The sequence below is a fragment of the Camellia sinensis genome, chromosome 12 (assembly GCF_055761805.1).
Source record: "Camellia sinensis isolate YWXY chromosome 12, ASM5576180v1, whole genome shotgun sequence".
NCBI lineage: Eukaryota > Viridiplantae > Streptophyta > Magnoliopsida > Ericales > Theaceae > Camellia > Camellia sinensis.
The window spans coordinates 26,022,453-26,041,130 of NC_138972.1; positions in this window are offsets into that span (position 1 = coordinate 26,022,453).

Here is an 18,678-nt window from a genome sequence, read left to right on the forward strand (position 1 = left end):
TAGGTTTGTTTCAAATCCCGATACATTTTATTGTTACCCGGATGCATAGCAAATACGGATCTGTGGGCTTCATCTAAAACCCTCTTCCTTAGCTCCGGAATATCTGGGACACATATTCGGTTTCGAAATTTCAACATTCCATTCTCGACACTGAACTCTGCTTTTGGGCTTACTTCAAATTCATCAATTGCCTTTCTGAGGAACTCATCTTCTTTCTGTTTCTGCTTGATTTCATCAACAATTGCCGGTTCGGCTGTAATGGCGGCTATCAATCCGCCCTGTTCACATACCACCACTTCAATTTCAGACTTTTCAAAGTCTTGCAAAATCTCCCTTTGTTCAGTAAGCAAACAAGCCATACTCCCTGTTGATTTTCTGCTCAAGGCATCAGCCACTGTATTAGCTTTCCCGGGGTGGTACTGAATCTCTAGGTCGTAGTCTTTTATCAGTTCTAGCCATCTTCTCTGACGCATATTCAACTCCTTCTGCGTGAAGAAGTATTTCAGGCTCTTATGATCCATGTAGACTTCACACTTTGCCCCATACAGATAATGCCGCCAAATTTTCAAGGCAAAAACAACTGCGGCCAATTCTAAGTCATGTGTTGGATAGTTCTTTTCATGTGGCCTCAACTGTCGGGAGGCGTAAGCAATAACCTTTCCGTTCTGCATTAACACACAACCCAAACCCTTATAAGATGCGTCACTGAAAATCACAAAATTTTCCGTACCTGAAGGCAGTGTCAAAATTGGTGCAGTGGTCAATCTTGTCTTCAATTCCTGAAAGGCTGATTCTCTTTCACTATTCCACTCAAATGGTTGTCCTTTACGTGTCAATTGGGTAAGAGGCACAGCTAATTTCGAAAAGTCCTTTACAAACCTCCTGTAGTACCCAGCCAAACCCATAAAACTGCGAACTTCTGTCACATTAGTTGGTGTAGGCCAATTCACAATTGCTTCTATTTTCTGCGGGTCCACCGAAACTCCTTCCTTGTTAATCACATGCCCTAAGAAAACAACCTCATCCAACCAAAATTCACATTTCTTTAATTTAGCAAATAGTTTTCTTTCCCGAAGTATTTGTAGAACAGTCCTCAAATGATGTTCATGTTCAAATCTATCTTTAGAGTATATTAAAATATCATCGATGAAGACAACAACAAACTCATCAAGGTAGGTTTTAAAAATTCTATTCATTAAGTCCATAAATGCTGCCGGGGCATTAGTCACTCCAAATGGCATAACAAGAAACTCAAAATGACCATACCTCGTTCTGAATGCGGTTTTCTCAACATCCTCTGCTTTAACCTTCAGCTGATGATACCCGGATCTCAAATCAACCTTAGAAAACACCTGTGATCCCTGCAACTGATCAAATAAGTCATCAATACGGGGTAAGGGATATTTGTTCTTTATCGTTACCTTGTTCAATTCCCGGTAATCAATACACAGGCGCAAAGTACCATCCTTCTTCTTTACAAATAACACTGGTGCACCCCAAGGCGAAGTGCTAGGCCGGATAAACCCTTTATCAAGAAGGTCTTGCAACTGTTCCTTCAATTCTTTCATTTCGGTAGTAGCCATTCTATAGGGGGTTTTAGAAATAGGCTGGGTGCCTGGCACGGTCTCAATAGTAAACTCTATCTCCCTATCTACCAATTCCCCTGGTAATTCATTCGGAAACACGTCCGGAAATTCTCTAACAATAGGAATATTATTCAATTCAACATTCACGGATTGTTCAGTCAATACATAACACAAATAACCCTGGCACCCCTTCCTGATCAATTTACATGCTTTCATTGCAGATATCAAATATGGTGGAGGCACTACCCCATTTCCCACAAACACAATCTCTTTCTGTTCTGGTGGTTTAAACACAACCCCTCTTAGTCACACAATCTATTGTGGCACAATATTTGGTCAACCAATCCATGCCCAAAATTACATCGAAGTGTCTAAAGTTTAAGGGCAACAAATCTACATATAGGGTAGCATCCTCAATATGCATGTCACACAACCGATATATATAGTCACATAACACAGATTCCCCCGATGGAGCAGACACACATAGCAAATATGGCAACAATTCTAGGGGTCTTTTCAGTCTAGATGCAAATGCATATGTCACAAATGAGTGCGTCGATCCAGAATCAATTAATACAAAGGCATCCTGATTACATATTGAAATAGTACCTGAGACAACGGCATTGGCGTTCCGTGTATCGCCCGGAACGAGTGCAAACACTCTCCCCTGTCTCACTGTATCCCCAGTAGTAGCAGATCTCAAAGTGTTTCCTGGCTTTGGGATCGATGCAGTGGAGCTAGCAGCTATCTTCCCACTATTCTGATTACAATCTCGGGCTATATGCCCTTGTTTTCCACACTTAAAACAGGCTCCCGATGCATGGTAACAGACTCCACGGTGCCTTTTGCTACAAATGTTGCACATGGGAGCTGTGTCTCGGGAAGAACTTGAAGTAGTCGAGGAGCCCGTGTTTTGCTTTTTCAAAAATTTCTTCTTCGAAAGGAAGCCTTGTCTTTTGTTACCTTTCCATTCGGTTGTTGGCCTAGCTTGTCTAGCTATGTTAGCCTCTGATATAATGGCCCGATCAAGCACCCCGATGTAGGTCTCCAACGTCAGGACATTCACTCTCTCTAGGATGTCACTTCGGAGCCCACCTTCAAAATGCCTTGCCTTCTTATAATCAGTGTCAATTACGTGTGGTGCGAACCTGGCCAACTCGGTAAATTTGGCCTCATACTCAGCTACAGTCATGCTGTCTTGCTTGAGTTCCATGAACTCTGCCACTTTCCTGTCCCGGACACACTGCGGGAAGTACTTGTCATAGAATATCTCTAAAAATTTCGCCCAATCAACATCCCTGTGGTTTTCCCTCATCAACATCCACCATCTTCTCGCTTCGTCTTCTAGCATAAAGGTGGCTAGAAGCACTTTCTGTGTATCCGAGCACGGAAATACTTCAAACAGTTTTTCGATCCCAAGCTGCCATGGAACTGTGGTGGTTTCATCTTCTTAAACTCCTTGGTGAGGGCGATTATCCGATCATCATTTTGATTATCTGGCACAGGTGGTGCCGGAGGTGGAGGTGGCGGATGTGGTTGCTGCCACTGTTGTTGCCACTCCTGTTGCTGTCTCAAAGCTTCTGCCATTTCTTGGATCAGTCTTTCCATTCTGTCCAGTCTGGCAGTAGAGGATTCCTCTAACTCATCACCTCTGGTTCTCACCATCTGATTAAACTTGCATTATATTTCATACAAAAGGTACACAAGCACGCATACACTAAGGGGCACATATTTCAAGATAATTTGCAATGCCAGTAGTTCACAACTTACACATATAATTATTCATAACAAAACATTTAAGCATATAATCAATGCTTCCAAACCCGTACTTATCACATGAATGCATCCTAGATCTTATCTAGACGCTTATTGCTCTTTTGGACAAGTGTGTGAGTTATTAACTCGTGCTCTGATACCACTCTGTCACGACCCGAACCCGCCCCTATGGGTTAAGGACATGACCGGCCAGTAATCCTGTGATTACCTACGGCCTCAGACCGAAACAAGAAGAAGACTTGTCAGAGTAGAGGGGCCAAACGGAAGCAAAAATTAAAAACTTTGTCCATAGAGCCGTGCTTATATGCACATCAAACAAACCATATTCAGTTACGTTAATAAGCCACATCAAAAGTACAGTTCCACAAAATTCATTACAGACAGGATCATCCAAAACGAGTCAACCTATGACAGACTATTTACAGATATACATAAAGTCCTTACCGGCAAGACAAAACATAATTACATAGCAAAAGGCAAGGGTAGGTCTCAAGAGTGAGACGCAAGGCTGACTTCCGCAAAACTCGGATGTTTTCCTAGCAGACTTCACTGGGGCTGGGTTTGGACTTCCCTTGGCTCACCTACAAACACATGAATGAGCGTGAGCGATAGCCCAGTGAATAATATCAAACATGACAGCTATATGACAATATGTGGAACAACATGCTCCAAACGGCCTTGGGCCCAATTCATACTTCTAATGAGCAAATATATATGACTATACGAAATGCAAATCAAGTAACTGTAGTTCCAACATTCTGGCCTTTGGCCAATTTGGGTTTCCATTCATGGCAAAACGGCCTTCGGCCCATTCACTTAAGTCGAAACGGCCTTCGGCTCATTCATTTTTGTCAAAATGGCCTTCGGCCCATTCATTCATGTCAAACGGCCTGTGGCCCACTCGTTCATGTCAAAACGGCCTTCGGCCTACTCATTCATGTCAAAACGGCCTTCGGACCACTCACATGTGTCAAAACGACCTTTGGTCCATTCATTTACATCAGGACGACCTTTGGTCCATTCATTTATATCTAAACGACCTTTGGCCCATTCATTCACATCAAAACGACCTTCGGTTCATTCATTTATATCTAAACGACCTTTGGTCCATTCATTCACATCAAAACGACCTTCAATCCATTCATTTATATCTAAACGACCTTTGGTCCATTCATTCATTCCTGTCAGACTTTTGTCCACGATCCCAATTAACAACTCATAAAGTTTATAAGGGAATAAACAATTGGACATTGACAAGCTTTCAAATATTGATATTACTCACAGTGATCGGCTTGTGGATTCGCCCTGGAGCTTGACCCTACACATTCCATGCACACAAAAGGGTCATTAACAATTCAATCCGTCCCTTAATTCACATATTCCTCTTTAGGCTTTATTCTTATCTCATTAACTCATTTATAATGTTTAACACACGCCTAAGAGTGATTACAAGTGAAAGAGAACGGAAAACGAAACACAGAACGCATGAACAAAATTCCAGAAATTAGGGTCCCCGCTCGAGCGTGTACTTACCCGCTCGAGCGGACCCTTAAGGCCTGCAAAAGTACTGGTTGCATGAAAAATGCGCTCGAGCGTGGAATAGAGCGCTCGAGCTGAAGGCCCATCTTACAAACTCCACGCTCGAGCGTGAGGTATCCCGCTCGAGCGGACATCCAACTCTGCAAAAGTGCTGGGAGCACGATTTTCCCGCTCGAGCGTCAATTACCCCGCTCGAGCGGACATCAAAATTCTGGGTTTCCCAGATTGTGTTCTTGAGCTCCAAATCGGTTTTCCAGCTACAATACTTGCATGCAATGGCTCAAATTTCACATTTACACATGCTAACATGCTACTAATACAAGATTACAACACCAAGAAGCTCAATTTCATGATTTATCTACATGCATGTCCCAAAATATCTCAAACCCATCAACAACATGCTCAAATTCAAGCATTCAAGACTTATACTCCCATGATTTGTACATGCATGTGGGAGATGCTCATCATTCTCAATTTAGATGGTACAAATGGCGATTACAACATGAGTTTCAACCAAAACTCTACATGAATCATGTGTTTCAAGCTCAAACATGTAGATTCAAAGTAATTTCTTACATGCATGAGTTCCAAGACTTCAAACTCAACAAAAATCAACTTATTACATGCTCTTTAACATTCTATCAACTTTGAACTTACAAATTACAAACAAGAGTCCATGAATAAACTTACTTAAGAGCTTCAACCCTCAAGCTCTAGCCAAATCTTGAGCTAGATCTTCAAATTCCCAAGTCTTGAGCCCAAATTACACAAGTCTCTCCCTTTCTCTCTCTACAACCGGCCCTCTCTTCTCTTCTTTGAGTTTAATATCAGTCAAAATGAGGCTAGGGAGGGAGAGATTGAGTGTTTAAAGCTTGACAACAAAATCCACTAAAGCCAAGATTATAATAATAAAGTAGTTGGGCTCTAATTCATCAATTTAATCGGTTTAATCTAACCCGAATCAATTTTTCAATTAAATTTCACCGTAGGCTCTAAAAATTATGCCAATCACAACGGCGTAATCAATTTCGGGTTCTGTGGCCGATAAGGCCTCCAATTTAATTTTCGAAGCGGTAAAATCAAACAGATATTCCTACGGTGAATAGATAGAAATTCAAAACCACATTTTTTTTTTGGGTGAATAAGAAATAATATAAAACAGAAAGATTTACAAAAATACAAGGGGCATACCCCAGGCCCTAACAACAGAAAACAACACGAGCCTCAGCCCACAGACACCGAAGCCCAAAAAACACAACAAAGAACTAGACCAAACCTAGGAGCTACATCCGAAATTTGGAGAGCCAAAATAAACTTAGCCAATCAAATTGTACAAAGGCCATATCCTATGATGAATAGGGACCTTGTACAAAAGACAAAACCCGCAGCCAACAAGCACCACAACACAGTTAGAAAACTCCCTACACAACCCGTAGGGATGGGCACCATCACACCCACAAAACCTCCCTACACAGCCCGTAGGGATAGGCACCTGTAACAAAATAAATATAATACAAAAAAATAGAAGTCCAAGCAAACCGAAGAAATGAGCCAAGAGGGGCCCATCTACCGAATTGCTCAGGAAACCTGTTACACGAGACACCAAAGTACACATGAAGCCTCCTACACAACCCGTAGGAGTAGGCAAACTGCAAACAACACCTGTGAACAGATAAAAATAAAATAAAAATAATAACCACTGATTATCTCCCACTTGTAGCATAGCAAGGCGCTGGAAGCAGCCATCACCATGGTACATACGCACGCTGCCAACTGCCACCCAAATCTGAACAGCAATCAGCCACCATTCCTCCACAGCAGGAGAGAAATAAACTGTTAACAGCCTCAGGTAACTACGAAATAAGGAGCTACCACACCACCGAACCACGACATAAGCCACAACCTGCCATGGATAGAAATCACCACCTCCATAATGAAGATCATAAAGCAGCAGAAATAACAAACACACTGTATAAGACCTCCCCACACTCGGCCCACAGTAAAAAACATCCTTACACTCCATATAGAACCTCACATCACTAGGCCCACATCTCACCAGATTCCTCAATAGAACAAGATAGGTAGTATACTTGAAAGCTCCATAAACCTGCATAAAACATATATAATATATAATAAATGTTAGAGCAAAACATGTATACTGTCTCTCTTCACTCAACCCACAGTGGCATAGAATACTTTGCTTGCTCACATCACTCAACCCTCCAATCAGCCACTTCAATGATATAGGATTCATCATAACCTGATAAGAAAGAAGAGAACCTACAAAAGAACATCCAATTAGTAAAACCCCACAGTATATGCTCACCATCACTCAACCCTAATTGTAGGTGAACTCACACCACTCATTCTCCTACCATCTGCAGTAGCATTGGTCGGCTGCATAATTTTGTAGGGAAGGTTCCATTTCTCCAAAAACCAGTGATCACCTGCAGAAAATTTAATGTTATCCAAAGAAAGGAGCCTACCCCTAACCATTTGGATAATAGAGTTAGTAACAACCTCTTCAGGTTTGTGGACCTTACTAAAGATTCTACTATTCCTCTCCATCCAAATGTGGTAGACAGTGCAGAGAAAAGACAACCTCAGGACCAGCATTTTCAAAGAATTACCACAGGTAGATTTAGTAACAAACTCAACAGTGCCCATCCAAGACAGAGAAGGCCAGTTAGCATTACATTTGGCCATCATGCCACCCCAAACCCTAGAGGAAAAAATACACCTGAAAAAGAGATGGGAGTGATCCTCCTCAGGAGCTTGACAGAAAGGGCAGCAAGGATTAGAGACAAGACCAAAAGATTGAAGCCTATCACTAGTATTAAGTCTCTCGTTAATGGCCAACCAAACAACAAAACTAACCCTAGGAATTAATGGGGGGCCCCAGATCAAAACCACATATTTTCACATAATGGCATACAAAACCATGCTAAACACATAACCATAAACAACTTAAGGACCAATTAGCATAATACAGAACAGGGATGTCACACTTGACTTGTTTTGCGTGTGGCCAGCTGGGTCACAAGTCTTCGGTTTGCCCGCAGAAGGGAGGGGGTCAGCGAGCTGCTTCTTCTTCAGCTAGACCTCAGGGCCAGAGTCAGGGCAGGGGCCAGTCTTTGTCTTGCTATCAGTGTGGTCAGCCTGGGCACCTGAAGAGGTATTGCCCGCAGTTGAGTGCTATTTCAGGAGCGTCTGGTTCTAGGCAGACGCAGAGTTATCAGCCAGCTCAGTCTGTGCAGGCCTCGAGGGCAAATCCGGGAGCTTCGTCGTCCCAGTCAGTACAGCAGTCCTTTGCTCCTAGAGGTGAGCAGGTGGATCAGGGGCCTTCAGGGCGCGTGTATGCTGTTACCACGCAGGACCTAGTACCGGCTCCATCAGTAGTGAGAGGTACTTTTCTGTTTTGCAACTCGGTTGCTAGTATATTGATTGATACGGGTGCATCTCATTCTTTTGTGTCTGCTGCATTTACATCTGTTTTGGAATTGGAGTTGGCACAGTTAGCATCTCCTATATGTGTAGTATCGCCTGTTGGAGGTGAGTTGATCTTGAAACAAGGTGTTAGAGGTTGTGATATAGAGGTCGCCGACCATAGGCTTCCTTTTCCTTTTGTTGTCATGCCCATGAAGGGTTTTGATGTTATTTTGGATATGGACTGGCTATCGTCATACCGGGCCGTTATTGATTGCTACCGCCAGAGGGTCACGGTTTGTACCTGGAGCGGGGAGTGTTTCCATTTCATGGGGGATCGGGTTGGTAGTGTGTTGCCACCGATGTATAATCCGCGAGGGCGGAATGAGCTTAGTGGTCTACTTGCTAGGTTTATGAGTGGTGAGTGTGATGAGACCCAGATTGTATTACCAAGGGTGGTTTGTGAGTATTCGGTTGTTTTTCCCGAGGATCTCGTTAGTTTACCACCTCATCGAGAGATAGAGTTCTCTATTGATTTAGTGCCCGGTACAGCGCCGATTTCTATGGCACCTTATCGTTTTGCCCCAGCCGAGTTGAGTGAGTTGAAGATTCAGCTCCAGGAATTGCTAGATAAGGGTTTTGTTCGCCCTAGTGTTTCGCCGTGGGGAGTACTGGCCCTCTTCGCTAAAAAGAAAGATGGTGCCTTGAGATTGTGTATAGACTACCGGAAGTTGAATTGGGCTACGGTCAAGAATAAGTACCCTATGCCCCGTATAGATGATCTGTTTGACCAGTTGAAGGGTTCCCGTTGTTTCTCTAAGATAGACTTGAGATCGGGTTACCACCAGTTGAGGGTCAGGGAGGAGGATATTCCAAAGACGGCATTCCGTACGCGATATGGCCATTATGAGTTTTTGGTGATGCCATTCGGGCTTACCAATGCACCGGCAGTCTTTATGGACTTGATGAACTGGATCTTCCGGGAATTCTTGGATCGATTTGTAGTCGTTTTCGTGGACGACATTCTTATCTATTCGCCTTCTTAGGAGGAGCATGAGGAACACTTGAGAGTGGTGCTTGAGTTGCTTAGAGCCCATAGGCTGTATGCCAAGTTTGGGAAGTGTGAGTTCTGGCTAGGAGAGGTGAACTTCTTAGGCCATGTGGTATCCGGGGAAGGGGTGTCTGTTGATACATCCAAGGTCGAGGCAGTGCAAGATTGGGCACAGCCTAAGAGCGTGTTCGAGATCCGCAGTTTTCTAGGAATAGCTGGGTATTACCGGCAGTTTGTGAAAGATTTCTCCAGGCTAGCTTCGCCATTGACTGGATTGACGCAAAAAGGGGTTAAGTTTGTGTGGAGTGAGACTTGCAAAAAGTCGTTCCAAGGGTTGAAGGTTAGATTGACCACCGCTCCGGTTTTGATTATTCCGGAGAGAGGGTTGGGCTATGCGGTTTATTGTGATGCCTCACGAGAGGGTTTGGGTTGTGTGTTGATGCAAGAGGGGAAAGTGGTAGCTTATGGCTCACGTCAGTTGAAAATACACGAGAAGAACTACCCTACACACGACCTAGAGTTAGCAGTAGTGATCTTTGCCTTGAAGATTTGGAGGCACTACCTTTATGGTGAGAGATTCGAGGTGTTCTCGGACCACAAGAGTTTGAAGTATCTGTTGACACAGAGAGACTTGAATTTGAGGCAGAGAAGGTGGATGGAGTTCATTGAGGACTATGATTTTGAGTTGCACTATCACCTGGGAAAGGCCAATGTTTGGTGGATGCGGCAGCTCATATGGAGCTCATGATGTAGGAGGAGGATGAGGGGCAGAGAGGCTCCAAGAGGAGCCAAGATGGTTAGGGTGATGGCTGGAGACAGAGGGGTTCTAACCCTCAGCAGTCTCAGGGTGGTGTGGCTAGATCGACCTTTCCAGTGCCGAGTGCGAGCCGTGGGAGAGGTAGTCAGGGAGGCTTGACTTGTTTTGCGTGTGGCCAGCTGGGTCACAAGTCTTCGGTTTGCCCGCAGAAGGGAAGGGGTCATCGAGCTGCTTCTTCTTCAGCTAGACCTCAGGGCCAGAGTCAGGGCAGGAGCCAGTCTTTGTCTTGCTATCAGTGTGGTCAGCCTTGGCACCTGAAGAGGTATTGCCCGCAGTTGAGTGCTACTTCAGGAGCATCTGGTTCTAGGCAGACGCAGAGTTATCAGCCAGCTGAGTCTGTGCAGGCCTCGAGGGCAAATCCGGGAGCTTCGTCGTCCCAGTCAGTACAGCAGTCCTTTGCTCCTAGAGTTGAGCAGGTAGATCAGGGGCCTTCAGGGCGCGTGTATGCTGTTACCGCGCAGGACCTAGTACCGGCTCCATCAGTAGTGAGAGGTACTTTTCTGTTTTGCAACTCGGTTGCTAGTGTATTGATTGATACGGGTGCATCTCATTCTTTTGTGTCTGCTGCATTTGCATCTGTTTTGGAATTGGAGTTGGCACAGTTAGCATCTCCTATATGTGTAGTATCGCCTGTTGGAGGTGAGTTGATCTTGAAACAAGGTGTTAGAGGTTGTGATATAGAGGTCGCCGACCATAGGCTTCCTTTTCCTTTTGTTGTCATGCCCATGAAGGGTTTTGATGTTATTTTGGGTATGGACTAGCTATCGTCATACCGGGCCGTTATTGATTGCTACCGCCAGAGGGTCACGGTTTGTACCTGGAGCGGGAAGTGTTTCCATTTCTTGGGGGATCGGGTTGGTAGTGTGTTGCCACCGATGTATAATCTGCGAGGGCGGAATGAGCTTAGTGGTCTACTTGCTAGCTTTATGAGTGGTGAGTGTGATGAGACCCAGATTGTATTACCAAGGGTGGTTTGTATTCGGATGTTTTTCCCGAGGATCTAGTTAGTTTACCACCTCATCGAGAGATAGAGTTCTCTATTGATTTAGTGCCCGGCACAACGCCGATTTCTATGGCACCTTATCATTTTGCCTCAGTCGAGTTGAGTGAGTTGAAGATTCAGCTCCAGGAATTGCTAGATAAGGGTTTTGTTCGCCCTAGTGTTTCGCCGTGGGGAGTGTCACGCCCCAAATCCGGGCATGACCGGCCATGGCCCACAGGGACTTAGCCCAAGGCACACGTAAGCCTAAACATGAACCCAAAACCATAAAGAATAAATGTGATGATAGCCCAAAAATAAATAAATCAACACTCAATCCAGTGACATGCCACAAGTATAAATGGTAAAACCAGCCATAACCAACTTCCAAAAATATATACTAAATCGCACATAAATCGCCCACAAAATAAAATAATTCTAAATCAAACCCAACCACAATGTATGTACAAAACCCGACAAAGCAACCTAAAACAAATTAAATAAATGCCCTAGAGGTCCATGCAATTGAGTCCCCGCTACGCCATGAGTCCACTTTGAGTCCTTCTAACACCTGGAAGTGATAAAAACTAAGTCAGCTGATAGCTCAGTGAGTAGCAACATGGATAGTAAATACAGTTTTGAAAACAGGGATAAATTCCAAAATAAGATATATATATCACAGAAACTAGATTGGCATACAGTTTGGTAAATACAATCTGTTTCAAAAAGAATGTTCCACAATTCAACACTTAAAATACTCATGTCTCACAAGAACATGATAAACGACATTTTCCACTTAAAACAGATTATAACATGAACACCAATAATTTTCTGGGTACCAATAAAAACAAATAATCTGCCACACAGTTCTCAAGGCTATAAGCCCCGTTGGATCCAATACCGAGCTAAGAGTCATCCTCAGGGTGGCACCTGGGCCTTTTCTCAAAGACGATCCGATTGAAGGTCACCTAGTTGTTTTTAAAGGTCTTTTCCTTACAATCGTTGAGCACTAGAGTCATCACGGCCCAACCCGGATCTGTTCCCTAGTGGCCAGAGTCACCACACACAGTGGAATAATTTCCCTGGACTAAATACACACATGGTCCCAATAATCAATACACATCAGTTTTGCAAAACATGGTGGTTCATCATTATAAACATGAGACCAAAACAAATAGTTTACAGTATGCCAAGTTCACACATGTTTCAGAAATAATTTTATTCCATTGATAATATAATAATTTATCAAAACAGTTTAGTCTTAAAACAACAATTTAATTTTCCAACAGTTCAGGGCAGGGGAACATTTATAAAAATACGTAGCATGAAACTACTCACCTGAAACCGAAATAATATAATCCTCGAATAGAGTATTAAAGTCTAACTAGTGCCCTGAACCAATATGAAAACTACACGTCACTACTAATTTAAAAATACTAAAGAATACGAACTAAGTAACCCCAAACTAAAGCGCATTAACACGGCTCAACCCAACTCACCGTTACTCTTAAATATTATCTAAGTTCATGTTCTTCAAGGTCTAAAATCACCCAAGACATAGGTTCCGGTCAAAACTTAATTAATTGTGACTTTAAGATAAAACAGAATTTCAAACAAGCCTTCCCAACCTATTTGCTAACTTTGAAAATTACAAAACCCACTCCACGCTATTCGAAAAATTCCAATAACCTCCAGATATGATCTAATATATCCTAAGTTTCAAACCCAATTGGTTTCACTTGATTTGCTTATCAAAATAATTATCTACAATTTATTATATCCAAATAGGTTGTTTTCTGCAGCACTTTAAAGAAATTGACGGTTCTCTTAATATACACGAGCAATCAATGCAAGGCCAAAAACGTATGAAACTAGACTCGTAACCGGTTCTAATGACACTAATTTGATAATTTTTGGATTTATACCCAAAGAGAACAACACTCCCGAATTTACTGTTTCGGACTGGTTTCCTGGACAGATTTGAATACCTCAATTTATATGGATTTTGACTCCCAAAAATTATGAAAAAATTCAGATATGCAATTCAATATGTAATTGATCTACTGGAAAAATTTCAGATTAAAATTCATCCGTTTGATATGGTTTCTTGATTTTTAAAATTTGTGACTTTGCACAGAATTTTTGGACTGAAAATTACACCCAATCTTTACACATAAATTTAGCTCCTCAAGTTTCTTAATAGGATATCTATATACACAATACATAAACCTACAACCTCTCCATGAATGAATAAAATAATTATAGAACAAGGATGAAAAACAAAGAAAGAAGAGAAGAAAACCTAGGAGGGCTAACCTTTGATGATCACACACAACACAACACACCCAAAAGTTCTTTGATTGCAACATCTTCTTCTTTTTTTCCTTCTCTCAAACCCTCTCCCGTGGCTGCTGTGTTGTTGCCCTATGTGGTGAACAAATAATAGAGTAGGGTTTGTGTTTATTTTATTGTATACTAGTGGTGGGCATACATAGGTCAAATAAATAGATAAATATACAAAACATATATATAAGTTATATGCAACTCAAATGGTAGGAGTCTAATATATTAACCTTGTGGTCTAGAGTTCAAGTCACACCCTCCTCTCTCTCTCTCTATCTTTATTTTATTTTATTTTTTATATAATAAACCTTGTCTCTAAATTAAAGACTTTCACCATAAATTTATTTTAGGTTTTAAAATTAATTAAAAGACCCTCCAAATATTTAATTTGCACTTTAAGATTCACCATCAAAATATTTGAGATTGTAATATTATTATTGCTATTATTTAATTATTTACTTAATTTTTATATTCGGGTTCTCACAGGGTGCACCGGCCCTCTTTGCTAAAAAGAAAGATGGTGCCTTGAGATTGTGTATAGACTACCGGAAGTTGAATCGGGCTACGGTCAAGAATAAGTACCCTACGCCCCGTATAGATTATCTGTTTGACCAGTTGAAGGGTTCTCGTTGTTTCTCTAAGATAGACTTGAGATCTGGTTACCACCAGTTGAGGGTCAGGGAGGAGGATATTCCTAAGACGGCATTCCGTTCGCGGTATGGCCATTATGAGTTTTTGGTGATGCCATTCGGGCTTACCAATGCACCGGCAGTCTTTATGGACTTGATGAACCGAATCTTCCGGGAATTCTTGGATCGATTTGTAGTCGTTTTCGTGGACGACATTCTTATCTATTCGCCATCTGAGGAGGAGCACGAGGAACACTTGAGAGTGGTGCTTGAGTTGCTTAGAGCCCATAGGCCGTATGCCAAGTTTGGGAAGTGTGAGTTCTGGCTAGGAGAGGTGAACTTCTTAGGCCATGTGGTATCCGGGGAAGGGGTGTCTGTTGATACATCCAAGGTCGAGACAGTGCAAGATTGGGCACAGCCTAAGAGTGTGTTCGAGATCCACAGTTTTCTGGGATTAGCTGGGTATTACCGTCGGTTTGTGAAAGATTTCTCCAGGCTAGCTTCGCCATTGACTAGATTGACGCAAAAAGGGGTTAAGTTTGTGTGGAGTGAGACTTGCGAAAAGTCGTTCGAAGAGTTGAAGGTTAGATTGACCACCGCTCCGGTTTTGATTATTCCGGAGAGAGGGTTGGGCTATGCGGTTTATTGTGATGCCTCACGAGAGGGTTTGGGTTGTGTGTTGATGCAAGAGGGGAAAGTGGTAGCTTATGGCTCACGTCAGTTGAAAATACACGAGAAGAACTACGCTACACACGACCTAGAGTTAGCCGCAGTGATCTTTGCCTTGAAGATTTGGAGGCACTACCTTTATGGTGAGAGGTTCGAGGTGTTCTCGGACCACAAGAGTTTGAAGTATCTGTTTACACAGAGAGACTCGAATTTGAGGCAGAGAAGGTGGATGGAGTTCATTGAGGACTATGATTTTGAGTTGCACTATCACCCGGAAAAGGCCAATGTTTGGTGGATGCGGCAGCTCATGTGGAGCCCATGATGCAAGAGGAGGATGAGGGGCTGAAAGGCTCCAAGAGGAGCCAAGTTGGTCAGGGTGATGGCAGGAGACAGAGGGGTTCTAACCCTCAGCAGTCTCAGGGTGGTGTGGCTAGATCGACCTTTCCAGTGCCGAGTGCGGGCTCTGGGAGAGGTAGTCAGGGAGGCTTGACTTGTTTTGCGTGTGGCCAGCTGGGTCACAAGTCTTCGGTTTGCCCGCAGAAGGGAGGGGGTCAGCGAGCTTCTTCTTCTTCAGCTAGACCTCAGGGCCAGAGTCAGGGCAGGGGCCAGTCTTTGTCTTGTTATCAGTGTGGTCAGCCTGGGCACCTGAAGAGGTATTGCCCGCAGTTGAGTGCTACTTCAGGAGCGTCTGGTTCTAGGCAGACGCAGAGTTGTCAGCCAGCTCAGTCTGTGCAGGCCTCGAGGGCAAATCCGGGAGCTTCGTCGTCCCAGTCAGTACAGCAGTCCTTTGCTCCTAGAGGTGAGCAAGTAGATCAGGGGCCTTCAGGGCGCGTGTATGCTGTTACCGCGCAGGACCTAGTACCGGCTCCAACTGTAGTGAGAGGTACTTTTCTGTTTTGCCACTCGGTTGCTAGTGTATTGATTGATACCGGTGCATCTCATTCTTTTGTGTCTGCTACATTTGCATCTGTTTTGGAATTGGAGTTGGCACAGTTAGCATCTCCTATATGTGTAGTATCGCCTGTTGGAGGTGAGTTGATTTTGAAACAAGGTGTTAGAGGTTGTGATATGGAGGTCGCCGACCATAGGCTTCCTTTTCCTGTTGTTGTCATGCCCATGAAGGGTTTTGATGTTATTTTGGGTATGGACTGGCTATCGCCATACCGGGCCGTGATTGATTGCTACCGCCAGAGGGTCACGGTTTGTGCCTTGAGCGGGGAGTGTTTCCATTTCTTGGGGGGATCGGGTTGGTAGTGTGTTGCCACCGATGTATAATCCGCGAGGGCGGAATGAGCTTAGTGGTCTACTTGCTAGCTTTATGAGTGGTGAGTGTGATGAGACCCAGATTGTATTACCAAGGGTGGTTTGTGAGTAATCGGATGTTTTTTCCGAGGATCTCGTTAGTTTACCACCTCATCGAGAGATAGAGTTCTCTATTGATTTAGTGCCCGGCACAACACCGATTTCTATGGCACCTTATCGTTTTGCCCCAGCCAAGTTGAGTGAGTTGAAGATTCAGCTCCAGGAATTGCTAGATAAGGGTTTTGTTCGCCCTAGTGTTTCGCCGTGGGGAGCACCGGCCCTCTTTGCTAAAAAGAAAGATGGTGCCTTGAGATTGTGTATAGACTGCCGGAAGTTGAATCGAGCTACGGTCAAGAATAAGTATCCTATGCCCCGTATAGATGATCTGTTTGACCAGTTGAAGGGTTCCCGTTGTTTCTCTAAGATAGACTTGAGATCGGGTTACCACCAGTTGAGGGTCAGGGAGGAGGATATTCCTAAGACGGCATTCCGTACGCGGTATGGCCATTATGAGTTTTTGGTGATGCCATTCGGGCTTACCAATGCACCGGCAGTCTTTATGGACTTGATGAACCAGATCTTCCGGGAATTCTTGGATCGATTTGTAGTCGTTTTCATGGACGACATTCTTATCTATTCGCCTTCTGAGGAGGAGCACGAGGAACACTTGTGAGTGGTGCTTGAGTTGGTTAGAGCCCATAGGCTGTATGCCAAGTTTGGGAAGTGTGAGTTCTGGCTAGGAGAGGTGAACTTCTTAGGCCATGTGGTATCCGGGGAAGGGGTGTCTGTTGATACATCCAAGGTCGAGGCAGTGCAAGATTGGGCACAGCCTAAGAGCGTGTTCGAGATCCGCAGTTTTCTGGGATTAGCTGGGTATTACCGTCAGTTTGTGAAAGATTTCTCCAGGCTAGCTTCGCCATTGACTAGATTGACGCAAAAAGGGTTAAGTTTGTGTGGAGTGAGACTTGCGAAAAGTCGTTCCAAGGGTTGAAGGTTAGATTGACCACCGCTCTGGTTTTGATTATTCCGGAGAGTGGGTTGGGCTATGCGGTTTATTGTGATGCCTCACGAGAGGGTTTGGGTTGTGTGTTGATGCAAGAGGGGAAAGTGGTAGCTTATGGCTCACGTCAGTTGAAAATACATGAGAAAAACTACCCTACACACGACCTAGAGTTAGCAGCAGTGACCTTTGCATTGAAGATTTGGAGGCACTACCTTTATGGTGAGAGGTTCGAGGTGTTCTCGGACCACAAGAGTTTGAAGTATCTGTTTACACAGAGAGACTTGAATTTGAGGCAGAGAAGGTGGATGGAGTTCATTGAAGACTATGATTTTGAGTAGCATTATCACCCGGGAAAGGCCAATGTTTGGTGGATGCGGCAGCTCATATGGAGCTCATGATGCAGGAGGAGGATGAGGGGCAAAGAGACTCCAAGAGGAGCCAAGATGGTTAGGGTGATGGCAGGAGACAGAGGGGTTCTAACCCTCAGCAGTCTCAGGGTGGTGTGGCTAGATCGACCATTCCAGTGCCGAGTGCGGGCCCTGGAAGAGGTTGTGAGGGAGGCTTGACTTGTTTTGCGTGTGGCCAGCTGGGTCACAAGTCTTCGGTTTGCCCGCAGATGGGAGGGGGTCAGCGAGCTGCTTCTTCTTCAACTAGACCTCAGGGCCAGAGTAAGGACAGGGGCCAGTCTTTGTCTGGCTATTAGTGTGGTCAGCCTGGGCACCTGAAGAGGTATTGCCCGCTGTTGAGTGCTACTTCAGGAGCGTCTGGTTCTAGGCAGACGCAGAGTTATCAGCCAGCTCAGTCTGTGCAGGCTTCGAGGGCAAATCCGGGAGCTTCGTCGTCCCAGTCAGTACAGCAGTCCTTTGCTCCAAGAGGTGAGCAGGTAGATCAGGGGCCTTCAGGGCGCGTGTATGCTGTTACCGCGCAGGACCTAGTACCGTCTCCATCAGTAGTGAGATGCACTTTTCTGTTTTGCAACTCGGTTGCTAGTGTATTGATTGATACGGGTGCATCTCATTCTTTTGTGTCTGCTGCATTTGCATCTGTTTTGGAATTGGAGTTGGCACAGTTAGCATCTCCTATACGTGTAGTATCGCCTGTTGCAGGTGAGTTGATCATGAAACAAGGTGTTAGAGATTGTGATATAGAGGTCACCGACCATTGGCTTCCTTTTCCTTTTGTTGTCATGCCCATGAAGGGTTTTGATGTTATTTTGGGTATGGACTGGCTATCGTCATACGAGGCCGTTATTGATTTCTACCGCCAGAGGGTCACGGTTTGTACCTTGAGCGGGGAGTGTTTCCATTTTCTTGGGGGATCGGGTTGGTATTGTGTTGCCACCGTTGTATAATCAGCGAGGGCGGAATGAGCTTAGTGGTCTACTTGCTAGCTTTATGAGTGGTGAGTGTGATGAGACCCAGATTGTATTACCAAGGGTGGTTTGTGAGTATTCAGATGTTTTTCCCGAGGATCTCGTTAGTTTACCACCTCATCGAGAGATAGAGTTCTCTATTGATTTAGTGCCCGGCACAGCGCCGATTTCTATGGCACCTTATCG